The sequence below is a fragment of the Brassica napus genome, chromosome C5 (genome assembly GCF_020379485.1).
Source record: "Brassica napus cultivar Da-Ae chromosome C5, Da-Ae, whole genome shotgun sequence".
Classification (NCBI taxonomy): domain Eukaryota; kingdom Viridiplantae; phylum Streptophyta; class Magnoliopsida; order Brassicales; family Brassicaceae; genus Brassica; species Brassica napus.
In genome coordinates, this window is record NC_063448.1 from 35,072,967 (window position 1) to 35,080,447 (window position 7,481).

General features: G+C 41.9%; 1 long non-coding RNA gene across 3 annotated transcripts; it reads left to right on the forward strand.

Moving 5' to 3' along the window:
- Positions 1–4,410: 4,410 nt before the first annotated feature.
- LOC106368360 lies at positions 4,411–6,029 on the forward strand. 3 transcript variants are annotated; one of them, XR_001274004.3, is made up of 4 exons: positions 4,411–4,672; positions 4,778–5,384; positions 5,571–5,624; positions 5,736–6,029. It is a non-coding gene; the product is annotated as an uncharacterized LOC106368360 (long non-coding RNA). The 3 variants fall into 3 exon arrangements; XR_001274003.3 differs by having other exon boundaries at positions 4,778–5,141; positions 5,294–5,624; XR_001274002.3 differs by having other exon boundaries at positions 4,778–5,624.
- The last annotated feature ends 1,452 nt before the right edge of the window (positions 6,030–7,481 follow it).

Genomic DNA, 7,481 nt, shown 5'->3' on the forward strand with positions numbered 1-7,481 from the left:
ACATTTGCGACAAAGCAAAATCAAGAACAAAAGTAACAGAAAATACGACAAAGAGAACACGTCCTCCCCACTCGTCGACTAAGTCTATCGCTGTTTAACTGATTCATTCAAGAAACCTGCAAAAACGTTTCGCGACTAGATCTCGGTGAAATAACCTTTGGTAAAACTCCATGAGTGACTCAGAGAAACTTTCACCGAAGAATAAAAACAAAAGCGAAAACATTTCTCAAAAATCTGCGGAAACATCGTTATTTCGACATCTCCATATGTCGCGTCAATTTAATAAATTCGTAAAAACCGGTCGCCCGTTACTTACGCAAAAAAATCCTTCGTATAATCAGATCATGTCATACGAAGTAACTTTCGAAAGTAAACGTAACAGGTTTTACGAAAAAGTACTTTCCTTATAGCAAAAAACCAAGCTGTATGATCCGACATTGGACGACCAATATAAACTTTACTTCCTCGCACCACGATCTGAAAGGTCTCATTCTTTAGCCCCACGACTCACTGGCATCCGCTCTCATTCCGCTTGGTCACGTCCGAGCAGGAAATCACCCCGCAACTGACTCCGCACGGGCTATGTATCGAGCTTCTTAGGCTTTATCTCCCTCGGAAACAAAGGAAACAACTTCCATACGAATAAAGGAAACATTATACGAAACTTTCATCGTATAAATTAACCCTAAAGTGGAAAAAGGTTTTCTACCACCACGGGCATACTCGGCCTATCAATCTCGATAAACGCTATTCGTCACTCGCCCAATTACACCTTTCCTTCGAAGCCGAACTAGGTTACAGCATCCCCTTTAAGGACGATTCTAAATGACTTGACCTTATTGACAGAATGAAAGTGTCATGGTCTAATCCTTTGGCAACAACGTCCTTAGCTATAAAGCTGAGCACAACCTTCAAGCAAAGCCAAAACAATTGAGCGACCACCGCTCCAATAACTTGACGGCTAAACGGTAATCCGGAATTTGCCTTGAAACGCCAAGTAACGATTACACAAACAATTATCGTACCACCCAAAAACGGGAATCATACGGTAAAATCGTCATAACAAAACTCAGTCCTAACAACCAAACAGTTAACAGAAAGGTTCCACTTGTCAAAAATCGACCAAGTTCCATATACTACGATTCACTTTAACCCCGCTGTGTTTTACTCGTAAAATGCGGCATGTAAGGAAAACTCGTAACAGAGCTCCTATAGCTATACGGAACATCCTCAAATAGACACGAAAGAAATCTCGGAAGGTCAACACCACACAAAGCATGGTATAGGAGGATGCCTCTTTCCGGGGACAAATTTACGCGACCCCTTGGTCCTAATTCCTCGATCGCAAATCAAATCCAAACAGGAACAACAATTCTGGCTGCGAACATCCGTAGTCAAACCAGAATGTTTCCCAAACGCAGGGCTAAGACTAATCCCTTGCAACATCGCGAAACATCTTCAAGCCCGTGAACATTTCAAGCACGAAACGCGGCATACAAAAGAATAACAAATCTTCAGCATCCCGAGACGTCGCAGACGCCTGAAAATTCGTTCTTCGACGAAATTTCCTTCCTCGATAAAAACACTTTCTTGGAAAACCAGATAGCCATATTCACTAACATCTTCTCAAAACATATCCTTCGCGAAGACTCCAAACGGTAATTTTAACCATTAAGTTTGTTGCTGATCACAACAAACTCTTAACGTCCTAAACAGACTTAGCCATCTCGTAGAGATGACTCTCGTACATCCGACACAAGGATAATAGCGCTATAAAAGAAACCCAAAATTTTTGGTCAGCACTTCCAGGAGGCTTAAAAATTGTCCTTGGAGAGATGCTCGGTTCCAACCATACAAGTCGTATAAGCCGAGAACCTATCGCGGACTTTAAATCGGTATGGAATCAGGATGAAACTGAAACGGGATACGTAAGTCGAATTAGTCATCGCACCCTCTAAAACCAGGAGTAAACCTAGGTCTTGCCCTAAACCCAGCGCACTGGTCTCTAACATCTCTAGGCATAGTATCAAAAACCTTGATACGAGATCCCAAAATTTGTCTCTTTGCCAATATTCGTGCGTCTTCGGAAATCCCGCAAGTTTACACACTGCGGAAAACTCTCGAAACAGATCACGGATATAGCAGTTCACATAGAGTTAGATTATGAGATGACAACTCGTAGTCTTCCTTCTACACCCATATAAAATGCCATCGGCAGCAACACGCCTGATAACCTCTACATAAAAACCAGACCGTAAAGGTCTCGCTGGAAAACTAGTCATACAAACCTTAACTCCAAGACGAACTACGAAAGGCTTGATCCCTTCAACAAGGGTACGTAGGCAGCCGTCATAAGGCGCAGCCCCAATCTTATCGCATTCTACTTTTAGAAGAGCGAGAAGACCACTTACCACAGACCTTTTCGACCATTAATTCTGCCTAACTCACCTAACTTGCCAAGCCACTCGCTAAAACCTCACGCTAGAAGCTCATGGTTCTAACGAGCCGGGGGGCTAACTGTTGGGGTCAAAATCGGTCACGACGGAATCAATGTCTGAAAGTCCGTAAAAATCGGCATGAACGTTTTTACGAAAAATAAATCTTAGAAAAAGACCTATTTTTACGAAGAATCTTGCGGAGAAAACACATTCACGAAAAATCGGAGAAAGACACGAACAAGGTTGCCGCGTAGCAACCAGGGCAAAAGCTGGTCGCTACGTAGCGACCGAGCTCTCACCAAAGCTCGGTCGCTACGTAGCGTGCTCGGTCGCTACGTAGCGTGCTCGGCCGCTACGTAGCGTGCTCGGCCGCTACGTAGCGTGCTCGGCCGCTACGTAGCGTGCTCGGCCGCTACGTAGCGTGCTCGGCCGTTACGTAGCGTGCTCGGCCGCTACGTAGCGTGCTCGGCCGCTACGTAGCGTGCTCGGCCGCTACGTAGCGTGCTCGGCCGCTACGTAGCGTGCTCGGCCGCTACGTAGCGTGCTCGGCCGCTACGTAGCGTGCTCGGCCGCTACGTAGCGTGCTCGGTCACTACATTGTGACCGAGCACGAACACGACTCGATCGCTACATTGCGACCGAGCACGAACACGGCTCGGTCGCTACGTAGTGTTCGAGCTCTCACCGAAGCTCGGTCGCTACGTAGAGAACGAGCACGTACACGGCTCGGTTGCTATGTAGCGACCGAGCTCTCCCCGAATCTAGGTCGCTACGTAGGGACCGAGCACACACACGACTCGGTCGCTACGTAGCGACCGTGCTTTCTTAAAAATTGATACGACCCAAATCCATGCATTCTCGTCTACTCTTTAATGCTATCTACCGTAGCCAACCCATTTCATGTTTCTCTTCGGAAAGTTCGTTTTTATCGAAAGAAGCCGTAATAAACGTTTCGAGTCAAACAACGGCCCAAAGAGACCTAGGCCGTGACTCGAAACCCACTTACGATTTCTTTACCAAATGCCCATAAACCGTAGGACGGTTTATGCTTGGTTCGCAAGAAAGGATAAATGTCAAGTTTCCGCGGATAAATATGAAGTATTCGAAGATAACTAGAAAGATCGGGAAAAACGGAATATCTCTATTTTTAGGCTATGACGGCTTAAGGGCAGAAGGGGAAAAGCGTAAACCGACTTAGGAGCGATTATATAAGGAGTCTTAGGCGAGAGGCATGAGGAGAACTTTTTAGACTCAGAACTCTCGGCACTTAGAAACCCTGAGGCATTATTCTCGACATGCTTTGTTTCCATGACTGGCACCCGATTACCAGACAAACGTGCACAAGCAGTTCGATCTCTTGGTTCACTCTTGAACTACGTTCGGCTTGATCCTCGAAAGGGGTACGTAGGCAGCCTTTCATAAGGTTTAGTCCGAAATCAATCAAACACCTTTTCTGTATTTTCTTCGTCTTCTGTTATCGAGCTGCGAGTCAACTAGGTTTGAGCTTTTAGGCCGCTAGAACTAGGTAACTCGCTGACAGCCTTTGCGGCCAAAGCTTTTATGATCTCTTGTAATGATCGCAACGCTCTCACGCAGACTCGAAATAAGATCTACTGTTTTCTCTAAACTCGTTTGTTATCTTTTCATGATTTCCGCATATATTTGGTCACTTGCTGTTGGCTCTCGCAGAGATCCGGGACCTCTGGGAAATTAGGGTTTTCCTAGTTTCCTAATTTAAACGTAAATTGACAGTGCGAATTTCGGTTCCCACATATATAATACTGTTTCCTCTCTCCTGGGCGCGCCACCTCATCATCCACGTCAGAAAGTCGAAGGTTCTGGGTGCGACACATGTCCCCTAATACTCAACGCTGCGTTTCATTTATTTTAACTGGAAACCGGTTGGGCTTCGACTTATATTTTGGCTGATCGAATTGCTTTGTTAAGCCCATTAAGCCATGTTCAAAATAAAGCGTAATATGATGGTCGTAACGCGGCGTTTCTTATTTATCTTTTCATCGCTCTGTGTTCTCAGCTTCCTACTGAACCAGCAATCAATCGGTGCCGTATCCATTCTACGGATTCGAGCGATTCATACATCTTCTTCCTACTGATCAGAAATCGATCGGTTATGGATTCGTTGCTATTAAATTCTTTCTTAAATCCATCGTACATGATCTATCTTAAATGCCATCTTTTTTCTTCGAAGGAGGCGGAGGTTCGACTATAAAAAGGTTAGTATCCCTACAATCTAAATCATCCTATCAATCTATTGGAACAAAGCAATCTACTTATTTACCGAAAATGGCTAACTCTCGACTTTTCCTTTCTGATTGAAGTCCGGTACTTTATTGCGTTTCTGGGAGTCGAGGAATATCAGGCGCGATGATGAACTGATGTCTGTTGATATGCTCCTCCTTGATTCAAATGTGAGTTATGTTTTTGAATTTCCGATAGTCTCGAATTTGATGAAAGGATTTTCCGACAGTCACTCCGTGACGGAGTTACTTGCAATCGTGGCGTTCAATAACCTCAACCAAAAAAACTCTGTATATTCCTGATATGGTTGCTTCTGTCTGGACGGTCATGGATGTTCCTCTTCACCATTCAAGTGCGGTTGCTCCGGATCTGGGAAGCCGTCAGATAGGGTGGCGAGCTGATGGAGTGGATATGCAGTCTACCTCTGTTCTCTTCCCAGAGGCGGTACTGTTTCTTTGGTGTGTCTGATTTTATTGGTGTTGGGGTTTTTGTTGTTCGGTTTTGTTCTTAGGGTTTATGTAGCCATCAAATTTTCAGCAAAAGTAGATAAGATTTGTTTGTTCACGCTTAGCGTTGTATTTTCTTTTTGTTCACAGAGATTGGGGAGCAGTTTGATTTAAGTTCGACCTGTGACAATGGTGGCGGCTGGTATCGACATGGATGAATGAGCTACTTAGATAGGAATGTGTATGTTGATTTGATTTTGATCTATAGATACCGATCATGGATACAATTTCTCTAAATTTGGTTGACTAACATATAGTGTAGCTGGTTTTCTTCGTTGATCACATATCAATCGTCTTTTGTACCTGACATGATAGCTACCGTATTATCTTTCTATGAGACTGATTTGAGAATCTTTGAATTGTGTAGACTACATGACTGTCTCAGGTGTTGCAGGACTTAGTGATCTTTAAAAAAGTGAAGGTATAAATAAATATTGAGAAAGTGTGAAGCTTTGCCATCGATAATCAAATCATCTTTTTCAGGAATACTTTATTGATTTAAAGATTTACTGAACTTTTTATAATGTATCAGGGTCCTACGTACCAAGAGATTGTTAATATTCTATTAGGAGATGGATCTATGAGACATCCACTTCAGGAACATCTCCAAGTGGTGTTGTCAACAAGAAACCTCAGGCATCAAAGTCTTCATCTAAAGAATAGGTGAACATGAGGGCTGTGATGCGGTAATTGCAATTTCAATAATGATTAGGGTCTCTAATGATTATGTATTAGCGTTGGTTTTTCTTTTAAAATATATCCTCTTATGGAGTTTTGTATGTTTAAAAAAAAACTAAAAGTATAATAAAAATGTTTTTTGAAGTTTTTTTTTTTTTTTTTTTTGACGTCGAACGGCCATTCTATTACTCAAGCTTGAGGTGGTCTGGGTAACCAGACCGGAATAGAACAACCAATGAAAAGTAACTCTCTACGAAAGGTCCTAGCTGTCTTAGCCAAAAAATCAGCAAACAGATTGCGCACTCGTGGCACATAGGTTATTTTGAAGTCCGGGAAGCAAATCTGCAGCGTTTCTATCTTCTCCAGTTCTGTCGCAAAGCTTGGCCACTCATGGGGTTCTTTTATCATTGAAATCAGCTCCTTGCAGTCTGTTCCAAAGCTCTGGCATGGCGAGTGTTGAAGCATATTCTCCATCGCCCATCGCATGTTTTTTGAAGTTTATCATCATTCAAATGACTCATTAAATATAAACGTTTATTTTTACCTGCTCGGCACATATTATCTTACTCTTTTTTTTTAAAAAAAAACACTTCTTTTTTCTTTGGAAACACTCCCATATTATCTTACACAAACTAAAAGTTATCCAGCTAAATTATAAGAACAGTTAGACTTGATGCCAATGTCATGACTACGCATTGAAAAACAGAAAAACATATAGATGCTTTCGTAGTGGTCTCGAATTACTATTCGTTCTTTTAAGCATACACGAGCTACTTTTATTGTCCCCAAACGAAAGTTCGAAGCTCCGATGTGTTGAACATAGTATTAGAGCATAGCCCATTAAGAACATAATAGAAACCCGGTTATAGTCACAGTGGATAATCCCAACAAATAACCAATAGCCTTCACATATTTTTCCTTTTAAAATATTCCAACACAATAATATGCATAGTTTATTAATTACAATGGCTGTCACAGTATATGACAAAAACAAATTTGATTACTACTTATTAGCATCAATAGTTAATTAACAATCAAAAGTTAATTAACATGAACACCCAAATACATAAAAAAAATAAAATAATCTAATCGCACTTAGATTCAACACCACGTCGATCACACAAGACTACTTCCCTTGCGTAGCGCCCAAGTTTGTGGCACTTAACTACCTCTTGCGGTTACAATGAAGCAGTCGATGTAATACATTTCAATATAGACTAAATTGATTAACTATATCATTAAAACCAAACACATTAAAACGTAGTAGTCCATGGATTTTCACTTACCCTGTTGCGTCCCCATATTTTTTAGACATTATCAATAAATCTCATAGAACATTTTAACATAGAAACAATAAGAATATACTCCGAGTCTGTGTTACAAAAAAAATATACTCCAAGTCTGAGATATGGTTAAGAAAACAGCCAAAAGAATATATTCTGAGATATGGTTAAGAAAACAGCCAAAAGCAAAGCTGAAGATGGTAACGGCGAGCCGAGCAATAGCAACCACGGTCGTCGTGCCGTAAACGCTGACTCAGACTATGATCCCGACCTTGATGATGACAACATGTCAGATATCTACAGTTTCTTGACGAATA